This window comes from Hipposideros armiger, unplaced genomic scaffold (genome assembly GCF_001890085.2).
Source record: "Hipposideros armiger isolate ML-2016 unplaced genomic scaffold, ASM189008v1 scaffold_404, whole genome shotgun sequence".
Taxonomy (NCBI): Eukaryota; Metazoa; Chordata; class Mammalia; order Chiroptera; family Hipposideridae; genus Hipposideros; species Hipposideros armiger.
In genome coordinates this window covers 427,749-441,075 of record NW_017731754.1, presented here as the reverse complement: position 1 = coordinate 441,075, position 13,327 = coordinate 427,749, and the positions used below count along the sequence as shown (strand labels likewise).

General features: G+C 46.3%; 2 long non-coding RNA genes across 2 annotated transcripts in view; both read left to right on the top strand.

The window, feature by feature from the left end:
• The first annotated feature begins 663 nt into the window (after nt 1-663).
• LOC109393993 (uncharacterized) lies at nt 664-1,720 on the top strand. Its single transcript, XR_002126368.1, has 2 exons — nt 664-1,260; nt 1,522-1,720. It is a non-coding gene; the product is annotated as an uncharacterized LOC109393993 (long non-coding RNA).
• Nucleotides 1,721-8,999: 7,279 nt separating this feature from the next.
• LOC109393994 (uncharacterized) overlaps nt 9,000-13,327 on the top strand; it is a 15,327-nt gene continuing 10,999 nt past the window's right edge. The window contains exon 1 of the long non-coding RNA XR_002126369.1: nt 9,000-9,510. This is a non-coding gene — a long non-coding RNA (uncharacterized LOC109393994). The remainder of the gene's footprint in view (nt 9,511-13,327) is intronic.

Sequence of the window (13,327 nt, the reverse complement as noted above, 5' to 3'; positions counted from 1 at the left end):
GTAGGTTGAGAAAAGCAACTGGGCTTTCATGCACAAACGTTCTCTCTTATACCAGTGGCAGGAAAGGGGTATGTGCTGGGAGTCCCAATGTTGGTCCTGGGGACCGAGGGCTGCAGGGAGGACCAGCCGTGGAGAGGGATGGAGGACTACCGGGTGCCCAGCTCTGCTGAGACGTGCAAGCATGAAGGTCTCCGTGCCATCGCCAGTGGCGGGATTTAGGTTCAGCAGGGGACCTTTGGAATTCCTGGACTGGCTCCTACCACCTGACACTGTCGAGGCAGGCTGGGTTCCTCCTGAGAGTCTTCGTGTTTGTGTTTTGGTATCTGCTGTCGATAAATGGAACGTACCCTCCAGCCTCCTGCTGCTGCTGGCTCCTCAGCTCGGTTTCTGGCTCTTTGCAACTTGAGAGGTGGAGAGAATTTTTTTTTCTTTTTCAAATCACATTAAAAAAATTATGAATTTAATAACTTCCCAGTGTAAAGATTTATTTTCTAAGGCCTCTGAGTAGCCCAATCTGACAGAATGCCTAGAAAAATAAGGTACTTCATAGACCCAGATTAACTGGCAGCCCATGTGCTTCCTGCTTTCAGAAGTTCTCATTGTTCTCGAGGGGACTGGACATTACTCAGTTCCTCTGAATATAAGACCTTTTCCTCTTAGGAGACAGTCAGCTCTGGGAAGGCGGCGGCCAGGTCTGACTCACTTGTGCCTTCTTGTTGTCCAGCTTAGTGCTAGTCCTCCAGAGGACACAAAGCTTATTAAATAATTGAAGGGGAGATGTCACATTCAGCCCTGTGCCACTGGCTTGCATGCAGGCTGTCTTTGAAAGAAGCTGATGACATCAGAAGGGCACTGGCAACCACCCGGTGGGGCTTGGCATTGTACCAAGTGCATGGGTTTTGGGTTCTGTGGAAGATTGTGTCCAAAGATGCTCACCGAAATCCTGACCTGGCCTTATGCCCTTTTGAAATGTGACTGTCTCGCCTCCCATCCAAAGGTGGCGTCCATAGCCCCTCCCCTTGAGTCTGGTATGACCCTTTGACCTGCTTTGACTAACAAGTAGAGGAAGTGATGCTACTTTACATCCAGAGCGGTGCTTTAGTCCATCTTGTGGCTTCTGTTTCACCACAAGTCCCCCTATCCTGCTGGAGAAACCACGTGAAGAGAGAGAGACCCTGGAAAAGGAGAGTCCATCAGAACAGAAAGGCCTTGGAGGATGAAAAACCGTGAGCAGAGGGGGACCTGCAGATGGGCAGACATGTGAGTAAGGCCTTCTTTGATCTTCTAGCTCAGGGGCTGGCAAACTGCGGCTCGCGAGCCATATGCGACTCTTGGGGTACGTTCCATCTCAAAAGTTTGCCGACCCCTGGAAGAGTCAACCCTGTCCCTCACAACAACTTAAAAATTATTCGAGAGCCATAAATATATTTTTACATAATCACCATTATGTGAATAATATCCTTTAAAAATTTTATAAATGAAATTATAATAGTTTTATTTTCATTTTCAATTTTACTTCAGAGCCTGCGGCTCGCAAATCGCTGTTTGCTGACCCCTGGCGGCTCTTCTGTCTCAAAAGTTTGCCGACCCCTGTTCTAGACAAAAATGCAGCTGCCTGAGAGAAGCCAGATGTCACCATGTGGAACAGACACAAGCATTCCAGTGACCCTGCCCGGCCAACCCACAGAACTGTGGGTAAATAAAATGGTTTTCGTGTTCAGCCACCGAGTTTGGGGCTAATTTGTTACACAGCAACAGATAATAGGTATAAACTTACCTAGGTTTATTCCAGTTCTACACTTGTTAATTGTGTGACTGTTGGTAATTTTTTTTAGCCTCTCCCTTTATGTATAAAACGAAAATAACAATACCTACCTCCTAAAATATGGTGAACATGTTCTGGAGGACCTTGCCAGCCACGACTCTCTAATTTGTTTTGTTGTTGTTGTTGTTGTTGTTTTTTAGCTGAGCCATCCTGCCACCTGTTGGCAGCTCAGTGGCAAGCTCAGCTCGGGCTGGACTCGAACCGCTGTTGCTCAGAGCTCAAACTCTTGAGCGAGCTCTTAACCAACTGAGCCACTCGGCCGGCCCTACGACTCTCTAATTTGGAATCGCCCACCCGCCAGGTGCAGGGTTGGCTCTAGGTGGCCATGAATACATCATGTAGTTTTATTGTCACCCTCTTCCATAGCGAATTGGACCACAGGTAGGCCCTTGGCCCAGTGGTAAATCCACAGGCTCAAGTGAGCCTGTTTGAGTGTCTCTTGAGATTAGAAACTAAGAAGCCCAGAAATTAAAGTCAGAGAGCTGATCCCTGGACCTTTCAGGTCATGGAAAGTCAAAGCCAGGATCAGAGCCACAAGGAGCCAGAGTCACACATCAGCTGAAACTAAGACGGCGTTGGCGCTCTGAGCAGGCCCAGGAAGCCAACCCTCAGAGCAGGTGTGTGGGGAGAAGCCCAGAGGAGAGGCTTCATGGCTACAGTGGCCGACTTTCCCATTCTCCTCGCAGCGCAGCTCGGTTCCCTGTCTTCACTGCTGACCTCCCTGTCGCCTCTTGCCCCAGGCTTGTGTGGGCTTCTGTTACTGCCCACCAAGCCACCCCTAACCACATTTGAAAATGTATATGTAAACATTAGACACCCAGTAGCTGTCCAATACATCAGTAATTATTAACAATGCTTAAATCTTTAACATAAATAGTGTTTGTCTTCTCCTTTCTGGGTCACGGAAGTGGGGACCATTTATCTGCTTTTCTATCAAAATCTGTATTCTGCCTTCTCATTAGGTTTGATTGCATTGTCCTGATGCCCGAGTCCCAGGGCAGACGCTTACCTTCCCTAAACTTCATGTACAGCACAGGGATTTTTCTGTTGAGGCCACGGATCTGTGGAGTGGGGGCGAGTTGTGACCTGCTCTGCCACAGAATATAGCTCCCCACATAGTTCACTGAAGAAGAGGGGACAGAAGTCCACGTGTGAGCAGCTCTGGTTCCTGGGTGCTCCTTGTGAATCAGTAACCCAGAATAGGACTTTTCCAGATTTGCAGGCTCAGCTTGGATGCTTTACAGGTTGGCTCCAAAACAAGAATTCTCAATCTCTGGGAAAGAAGGAATCATAATCCTTTGATAATATTTTCCTAAGAGTAATAAATCGTGTATCCTCATTTGGATAAATCCTTTCTCTTCCACTTTGGAGGGATAGCTCAGCGTTTCACTAACTAGCAATGTGGCGTCGGGCAAATCATTTAACCTCTCAGCCTCAGCCTGCTTGCCTGTGAAATCAAGATGGTCGTCTGTGCCTCATGGAGTTGTTGGAGAATCATCACTAGAGGCCGGGCCCAGTGCTTGGCAGGTGCTTGGTGACCGGCTGCTTCCATTTCTCCTGGGACCACCCTGGTGGATCCGCCTTTCTTCTCGTTGTTTGCTCCATTTACTAGACCCAACTTTCATATATGTCTTGGACTAAAATGTACTTTTATCCACTTCAAAATTCAACTCCCCTTTCATGTTGCTTTTGGGTTCTGTGACTTGCCTTGAGTCGGTGTTCCTGCAGTCTCCTTCCCCCTCCTGCAGGACCTGAGGTTGGTGTGTGTGGGGGGGTTGGGGATGGGGGTGGGGCTTGGGGCAGCCCCTCTCATTCAGTTCGTCTTGCCTTTGAAGTTAAGACCCAGACATCCCTCAGCAGGCACCATCCTTTGACTTCTAGGGGAGAGAATTGGTTATGCAGATCATTTATTTCCTGCCAAGATCTTCTTTTTATGTGTTTCTGGCCAGGGTTAAGAAAAAAAAATAAATAAATGAATGTCCTGGAAAAGAGCCCTTTCCTATGCTCTGTATGAGCACAAGCTCATTATCTCTGCCCTTAAATCAGGTAATCCAGTCAATAAGGAAGAGCTCAGATAAAACATCAAGGCCAGGGAATCCTACCTCCGAGGCCTTGACCCCACCCCAGGCCCTTCTCTGTAACACATCTGCCTATTGGCTCTACCCCAGGCTCCAACCTGCCTTCGCTCTTTATTTCTTTCCCCCCCCCCGATCAAAATGTGTTTTCAGGACAGGCTCTCAGGAACCCATGTCTATTCAAGTGTCAACTACCATTACCAGTGTTACAGTAATGAGCATTACGCCGGGGATAAAGCTCGAAGTCAAAGGAATAAACCTCTAACTGTGAAATACTGACCATCGGTGGCAAACTGACGTTAGATTTAAGAGGGGGTGATGTGGTGGTGACAGTCTCATCACTAGAGAGACTAGTAGAGGCTCCTCTCTTGTCACACACACTGAACACTAACTCTACATTCTGGGAAGCCTGCTCCGGAACTAAGCAGCAAACACTGAGAACCCGCACTGTGTTCAACCAGCTGAAATACAGGGGGAGGTGCAGTTTGTGACCTTGTCATGTTCCCTGGGTCACGCTGCTGCCTGGACTCCTGGGAGCCCCTGTTCCTACCACCTGGAACTTGCTATTGCCAAGTGCACGGGATGCTGTCCCATTTGCCGGCGTCTCCTTTTATCTCCTCTCCCCCATGTGTCTGTTTCAAATTTAAACCCAGTCCCCCCTGCAGTGGTCTGTGTCAGAGTGGAAGTTGAGACCGAACTCTGTGCCTGGTGGGGCCTGCGCACTGCCGGCTGGGAAGAGCCCGTGTGTCTGCTGGGTTCCCTCCACAACTTCCTGTTGACACCCCGCAGCCCAGCGGTCTCGGACAGGATTTGCACAGTAAGAAAGGGCTGGCTGCCGGGAAGTTTAGGAGACCTATTGCTAATGAACAGAATCAAGGTGATTAAGATCTTAGCATCTTGTCCATGATGGATGTAAAGAAATTAGTCTTTCATATCTTTGCCTCTATGTCAACCAGTTATGTATTTTTCGTGTTGGTTTTAAAGCTTGGTTTCATGTGGGGGTGATTCAGTTAATGTTCCTGAGTCATTCACACTCAGATATGAAAAAAGAAGTTGGAAGAATATTTAATATCGGGAAAGTACTCTGATGGTTCCAGAAACCGCCAGAGCTATTTTGCTCATGGATTAGAAGCAGAATGAATGGATGTCATGGGGTCCACTTCATATTACTTGGCTTCTGCTGGTAGAGAAAATTGGAGTAATGTGGCAGTAATTTGGCAAAAACACATTCTGTAGTGACTAAGACCAAGTTTAAGGGAGTTGAATGAATCAGGGGCTTCCTTGGATAGGAATTAACTCATCACAGAAAAGAGGGAGCATGAAACAATGGCTATGGATCAAAGAGAGAACTTTGATAACATTTAATTTGAAATGTTTCCTATCTTTTGCTAAATGTTTGTTAAATAATGTGAACCCTGCTGTCCCAGAGACAGCAATATTTCACAAAAGGGAAATTCATCTTGAATAAGTACAAATGTAATTTTAGCTCGGGATTTGAAATTTCCTATCAAAATCTGTACAGTAGTTTTAAAAATTATATGTGTTTTCAGCTGGGGATCCCTTGTCCCCATAATTCAGGATTCAGAACATCTGCAAGGTCCCCAAATGAGTCCTGGGGGGCGGTCTCCGGGGAGTTCATCAGCAGGTCCACCCAATACAGCTTGTCCTCACCATTTTCTCCCTGTCTTTTTGTCCGCCCGGCCATCAGTCCATCTTACTGTTCTTAACGCGGTTCACAGCAGGAGACATTCATCAGAGCCCTTCTTCCCGATGTGTGCCACTAACTGGAGTTCAATACTGGCTTGCATTCTCTTGTATTCCATCAGTTGTGCCGCCCTGAATGTTGACGTTGTATAGCGTTTTGAGAGAATGCGCCTCATTTTGTTTTTACCCATAACCCCTCTCTCTCCTCAGGAATTAGTCTGTGAGGTGTTGGTCCAGAGACAAGTCAAAGTGAAAGACTTGCCTTTTGTCTTCGGCAACCAGCATTCTGCACAAGCTTGTCTCTCTTTAGGTAGGATGAGTCCTCTCACCTGAAGCTCCCTGACCTCTCAGGAAACTAGACTCCAGCAGTGCCTTCCCCACCGCTTTGGCCCCAAGGCCTCCCAGTGGCAGCTGCAGTGGCTGCTCCTGTGGGACTCGCTGTCACTCACCCCAGGAGCAAAGGGGAGATTTCCAAAGGCCTCTCATAACCAGAGCTGGAGTTTATTAGGTAGCCGAATACTGCTCAAAGGAATGGTAGGAAATTTAGCGGGCGTTGGAATGAGAATTGGCCTGGTCATGCAGAGGTGACCTAGAGATACTCAGAAGTGATGATTCGTCAGTTTCATAACCAGAGCTAAGATGTGCTGAACCCTCATCACATGCCAAACCCGGGGCTGAGAGCTCGCTGTGTGTCCATGTTCCAACTAGTCACACTCTATTATTATCTCCTTTACTCAGACAAGATGAGGTGGTGACCGTGATCTTAACAACTATGATAAAGATATATGTATAAAGTGGCCAGGGGAGCTGGTCAGGAAAGGTTGTTTTTTGGCAGAGACTATCCATGAGAAAGTGGGTTGGGGGGTGTTTTAAAATGTAGATTTATTATTCAGGTATGGTGAGGCCAACAGATCAGGAAACAACTGTGATGGAAAGGATGTTTTGTTACTCACAGATCCCAAGAAGAAGGGGCAGGTGACACCATGCAGAGCCACATGGGGAAGCATCAGGGTTGGTCAGGGAGCAGAGGGAGTGAGGGGAAAGCGTAGGCAAGAGCCTTTATTGCAGTTTCCATGGTAAGAAGTAGGTGAGGCAGGGTAAACAAGCTTTGGATTGGCCAGTTTAAATAAGTCCAGTGGGCGCTGAGTGTGGAAGCAGTCCCCTAGGTGTCTGGTGCCTGGTCCTGGGGTGATTAGGATGGAGGAATGGTGGCTCTAAGTGTGAGAGTCAAGAGGAGGTATGTGTGTGTGGGGGGATGGGTTCTGGGTTGGTTAGTTTGCATATGAAAGGCACACTAACAAGTTTTGTCTAGGAATTTTCTCTTTAGGAATCAGCTAACCCTGGGAGGGGCAGACTCTCCAGGGTCAGCAAGGCCCCAGAGGTCAAAACATCAGAAACCCATGGTTAATACAGTGAGGTGGGGCGGGAAGCCCCTATGAGGTGGATGTGAATGTCTTATCCCCCAGCTCTGTGGGACTCAAGTGGCTGCCTTTGAACTGTCAATCAGCATATTCCTGGCTGTTTGGGGAATGGAGACCCCAGACTCCAGGCTCAGAGGCCTTGAACCAAACTCCAAAGCCCCAGGCGACCCAAGTGAGCCTTTCGGGCTCCCTCTCACCAATCACAGGGAAGTGTCCCACATATCTGCCCATGGGTTACCAGCCGCTCCCCTGGTATCTGCTGGTCCTCGGGGCAGGGCTGCTGTGGACCCAGAACAGCACACATGTGCCCCAGGCCAGGGCTCCGTTTGGCAGGCCTGCTTCCCAGCAGCAAACACGTGCTCTCCTGCTGCCTGATGCCTCCTATCTGTCTCCACTGAGCATTGAGGTTTAGGGACAAATGGAGTCAGGTCCCATGCCAACGATTCCTTGAAATCGCTGTGAGCATGTGTGGGTATGGGAGGGGATTTAGAGCCTATTCACAAATTATGGTCCTTTCTTGTCAGGGAGATTCAGCAGAGAGATGAAGATGTGGCCAACACCAGAGCAACAAGGGGAGGGTGTGACTTAGGATATGAAAGGCACACTAACAAGCTTTGAGGTGACCCTGAGCTCGAGGGCAGTTACCATCAAGTTGTAACTTTCATTTTTTCTTTTTTAAATTAAAGTTTACTGGGGTGACAATTGTTAGTATAGTTACATAGATTTCAGGTGTGCAATTCTGTAATACATCATGTATATTTTGTATTGTGTGTTCACCACCCAGAGTCAGTTCTCCTTCTATCACCATATATTTGATCCTATTGTGCTATTAATCATGGAAGTTTTGCTAGGCTGGATGATTACAGAACTGAAGAATGATGGTCCTGGAGATTATCTACTCCAACTCCTTCATCTGAAACAGGTTCAGGACTCTTCTGATGTTCTTGCCACATGACATCATATCTGTCTGTCCTGCGCACTAGACTGCGAGCCACCTGATGACGTTTTGCATCCTGTTTCCTCAGAGCCTGGTGCTGTGCCCAGTACTTAAAGGTATTCAAAAACTGTTGAATGAATGAATGAATGAATGAGTCACTGGCCAAGCTCACACATCTAATCCATGGCAGAGCTCAAAGTGGAGGCCAAATCTTCTCATTCCATGCGCAACGTTCCGGCTCTTATGTACACAGCCTCAGCAATACTTCATTTGATTAAACTTTGAAACTGCTCTGGGGTTAAGGTTTATGAGACCCGATCTCTGACCACCTTCCTAAGGAGCAAAGGTGGCCCTTAGAATAGGGTTAGTGACACACTCCGGCTCTCAGAATAGCTCTGGCTTAATAGAGTGACCTAGGTTTGAGGCCCGTTGCTGCCATTCCCCAGCTGGTTACCTTGGGGCAAATCACTTAACCTTGCTGAGGTTAAGAGAAATAGCCTCAGTTTTTTCATCTGCAAAATGGGAGGGTAGTTCTGATCCTGTCAGTCCCCCAGGGGCTCTGTGAAGTCCAAGCCCGGCTATGGACTTGATAGCACTTTGTAAGCAGCAGTGCCTGGTCTGCACAAGCTTGAAGAGTGTCAAGTGGGCATGTGCAGGGGAAGGGAGCTCAGGGCCGAGTCACCCTCAGTGTGGCAGGGCCTGCCTCGAAAGACTCTCTGGTGGGTTCATGCCCCTGGTTCACAGGTGAGGATGGGGTCCAGGTGGTCACCATGATATATGCGCATCATTTGCGGGTGATGGAGGAAATGGGGACTCCAGGGTGGCTGGGTAGGTCAAAGGAGAGGAGAGAGAAGGGAAGCTCCCCTGGGTGGGGTGTCTCTCTCGACAGCCTGAGGGTTCTGGGCACGTTCCAGGGTGATGGAGCACACGGGAGAGCACGGAAGACAAAGCCAGCTTCTCATGATACTGGACAGCGAGCCGGGGAGCTTGGGCCAGCCCTCAAGGCCTTTCCTCATCCTTTGCAGGTAGGACACACGCTCTGTTGGCAAAAGTTGGCAAGATACTGCTGGTAGGCAAAGAAATCACACGTTCGAGAATAAGCGTATCCAGCAAGAAATGGGGAGTAAGGTTTTGTGATCCAAAATAGTCTACATAATGTTAAAATAACAGGCCAATTTGGTCAATATGGTTAAAAAAATATAAAGAATCAGGCAAGTCTGACGTTGGAATTCAGACAAACCAAACAATGGACCATTGTCCGAACACTGAACTTTTGAGCTGGTTTCTTTGTCGGGTTGTTGGCACAACTTGTGACTGAGTGAAGAAAGCTGCTCGGAGATCTCACAGAGCCAGGGCCAAACAGTAGAGCCAGGGACAGATTCTTCAGATGGCTGAGCCTCTGCTGATGAAAGCGGCTGTGGGTGTCAGGGACGGAGGCCGGGATGCAAGCACTGAGCACCCTTCCGTGCGCTGAGCGCCCATGGCCAGTCCTGGCCAGCTGGAGGCTTACGAGAGAAACACCGACTTACAATCTGCAGCCACCAACAGGTGATTATCTGAAGTTGGCCATCCCTCAAAATGAGAGGGTAGAGGGCTTTTATTTTAATAAGCTTTCCATTTATTTAGGAAGAGAAGAAAGGTTCACAAGCAGGAGCTTCTAATTAAGCTCTCAGCCAGTCTGGGTGGAATGAAAAGAAATCTTTAAAACAACAATTGTGCATACACACAATGGGGTTTTACCTTTCCATTGTGAATTTATAGTAATAAGTGTCCTATTTCTTTTGGTAGACAATTCCCCCAATTAGAAAACAATATAAAGCCTCTAAGTAGGAGAGGGTCAATGTCACTTTGGCAAAAAGCATGAGAATGCTGTTGTTGATGACTTTCAAAGAAATAAAGCTTTATTTTCTACACATTTTGCTTAATTTTTACTTGAATTTAAGAATATTAATAACAGGATGAGGAAAAGAAAGAACTTTTGTATTCTCAAAAGTGCTTAATGATCAGATTCTCAGAAATATTTGTAACTAGCACCTTGCTCTCTAACATCATTAAAACTGTTTGTCAGTGTCCCAAAAATAGTTTATTCACTCTTGCCTTTACCCTTAATCTGTTTACTACCAGCACAAAGAAAGTCAGCCTAAGGTACCAGATTTCTTCTTAGTTGGTGGATCTAAGTTAAATAAATGGGGTATAACTTAGTAATGCCTTCTTTTTACAATTAAACTTTTGTGTTTAGCTTTGGTTAAAAATAGAAGTTTTCTATAAAATTTAAGTCATATGATAAAGTAATTATACATATATTTATATATATATTTATTATTTTTTAAAGATTTTATTGGGGAATTGGGGGAGGGGAACAATGCTGGGGAATTGGGGGAAGGGGAACAGACAAGCTGCTGTCCTTTTTTTCTTCAGTCTAGCTGTGGAGGATGTCGCTTCACTGGCCCATGTTGGTATTATCATTGCACTCTTCCCGGGTGAGGCAGTTGCTCGCCGGCCATTGGACAGCTGCTCACAGTGGCTCACGGAAGCTCATGCTGACTGCCGGCCAGCCCCACTGCAACCCACACCGTCACCAGCGACTTATGACAGACAGCCCAGCTCTAGGTGGAGCTGTTGTTCATCATCTTAGCTGTAGAGGGCGCAGCGTCACTGGCCCTCATGTGGGATCTGAACCGGGGTCCTGCTGCTCAGAGCTGGCATCCCCAGCCAACTCTTAACCAACGCGCCACTCTGCCGGCCCTAGAAATATATATTAAAAAATCAAAATAGAAAGAAAACAGCGACCTCCTCCCTTCTTCACTTGTCCTTTAGTGCCCACGTCACTCAGAACTGAGGAATTAGTCTTTCCTCATCACTGTCCATGTCCCTCTTCTCCATCAGTAACACCCAAGTTCTCTTTGGGGACTGTCAACTCTGGGCTTCTCAGCTCAGGCTGTTTTTTTTTATTGGATTAAGCCCATCAGTATATGGCAGATATTATTTTCCAAAGATGTCTGTTCTTCTAGAACTTTGCCACTGTTCATCAAGAGGTCTAGTCTATGTACCCTCCTCTTGAACCTGGGTGGGTTGTGACTTTCAACCAATGGCATAGGGTGAAGTGAAACTATGTGATTTCTGAGGGTAGGCCATGAAAATGCGAAACACGTCTGCCTTGTTCTCTTGGGGATGCTACCATGTAAGCAGTCTGACAGCTTTGAGACCTCCATGCTGTTGAGGGAAGTCCAAACTGGCCCAACTGGAAAGCCCACATGTAATAATCAGCTAGCTTGACAACTGGTTGATCCCTTTCTACCTGAAAGCATCGCTTCATCAATCAACCTAAATCAGCATCAGACAGGAGGAGCTGCTACTCCTTGATCTCCTTCTCCTGGTCAATATTGAAACCAGTGGTTTGGACAGGCTTTTGAGGATGCAATAAAAATGCCATGAGTGGCATGCACCTGAGAGGGACAACTACTATGTTGGGGAGAAATCAGGACCCTAAAATACTGACATGCTAAACAATTCCTGCATCCAACAAGATAAAATTTAAGAGATACATGTAACGTTCTCCCTTTTAGTCTTCTCAAAATCACTGTATAAGGAGACAAATGAAAAGTGAGTTCAGAGGTAACACATATGGAGAAATGAAGACATTTGCTTGTCAAAAAGACTTGATGGAAAACAAAAAGGTTATGTAGCTATCAAAAAAGGTCATGTGGTCTTAGGTTATATCAGCAGAAGCATAGTGTCCAAAATTAGGCTGGTAATCCTTTTTTCGCTATGCTGGTCAGACTTATGCTGGAGTACATACAATGCTCGCTTTGTGGACACCATATGTCAAGAGAGAAAGTGACAGACCAGTGCATCCTTAGAAGCAACTGGGTTATGGTGAAAACAGTTGAAACCTTATTTTACGAGAAATGGTTAAAGGATATGGATGTTTGCCTGGAAAGGACTATATACAATATCTGGACTTCTGGAAAGTCTGATAAAGTCACTCTGTTATCCTGTTGGAGAAAGCACCCTGGGGAAGGATTCACAAAAATGCCTGCCAAGTGAGAACTTTAAAACTAGAGCTTTAAAATATGTCTGTCTTAATCTGCAGTTCTTAATCTGCAGGATTGGGAAATCTCATGAAACTCCGATGGGAGCTCTGGCACAGTCCCCAGAAAAATCACAGAAACTTAAAAATTAGCAAAATTTTCAGGCTTATGGAAGTCCACACATCCTATGCCGAGAATCCCTGTTGGGAATAGTAGGAGACACAATGGGTAAATTTTGCAAATTGTCCTGTATCAGAAAGCACACAAGCCCTCATTGTATTGTGATTTTATGTAACATTCCTTGGAATAGCCATTCATTTCCTTCTGCCTGTTTTCTCTTCTCCATCGAAGCAAATATTCGAAAGCCATTGGTTGAAATTGCTAAACGTGAAGGAGTTTCTTCTGGCGATTTTATTTCACTTTCTCACCTTCAGAGCAAGGCAAGGACCATTTAAAGCCTTCTCTTTACCTGGCCATTTTCTCCCATCCTTTCCTGAATACTCTTTTCATTTCCTTCTTTCTTTCTGTTCTCTTCTCTCCCACCTCTCCCTCCTCAACGAGGAAAGGAGCAGGGATGTGGTGGCAGTGGTGTTCAAAGGTGGGGAGCATGACCAGAGGGAAGGTGGGACGGCCAGGAGCTCTTCATGTTGCTTTCCTGACCTCTGACCCCACTTCCCCTCTCCATGTGCCCTCTGACCTCTGCTAGCCCCTGTCTTCAGTCCGGAATGCTAAAGATGCTGAGACATTCAAATAGTAGCTTCTCTGCCATAGCCATGCTGAGTTCATCGTCCAGGAAATCTGGGTGTTGCGAGGTAGTGGTTACTTATGTTGGTCTTACTCAAAAAATCTTAACCATTGTTATTTTAACAAATATGGTTTTTACGTACGCTTTTGGGACTCTCAAAAAATTTTAGCAGAAAGTAAAATTTGCATCAGACCTGGTTGTGTTTGACACGCCTGTCTCTTCTTCTGATGGGTGTTCCAGTGGAACTTTCTGTCACAATGCGAAGGGGACATAAGTTCAACACAAGAAGAAAAAACTCATGGAGAGCTTCCAAAATCCTGATTCCCGTGACGATCTTACAAAAAGACAATAGAAGTGACTGACTGAGTTTATTCAGTTTATTTATTGATGACTTCTAGATTTTCTTCGTGTTTTATTGACTAGATGAGCATGGTTTGATTTGTATGGTTGCTTTACTGTTCAGCCTTCATTTCATTTCATTTCATTTATTTATTTATTTATTTTTTTAAAAGATTTTTATTGGGGAATTGGGGGAAGGGGAACAGACAAGTTGCTGTCGTTTTGTTCTTCAGTCTAGTTGTGGAGGACG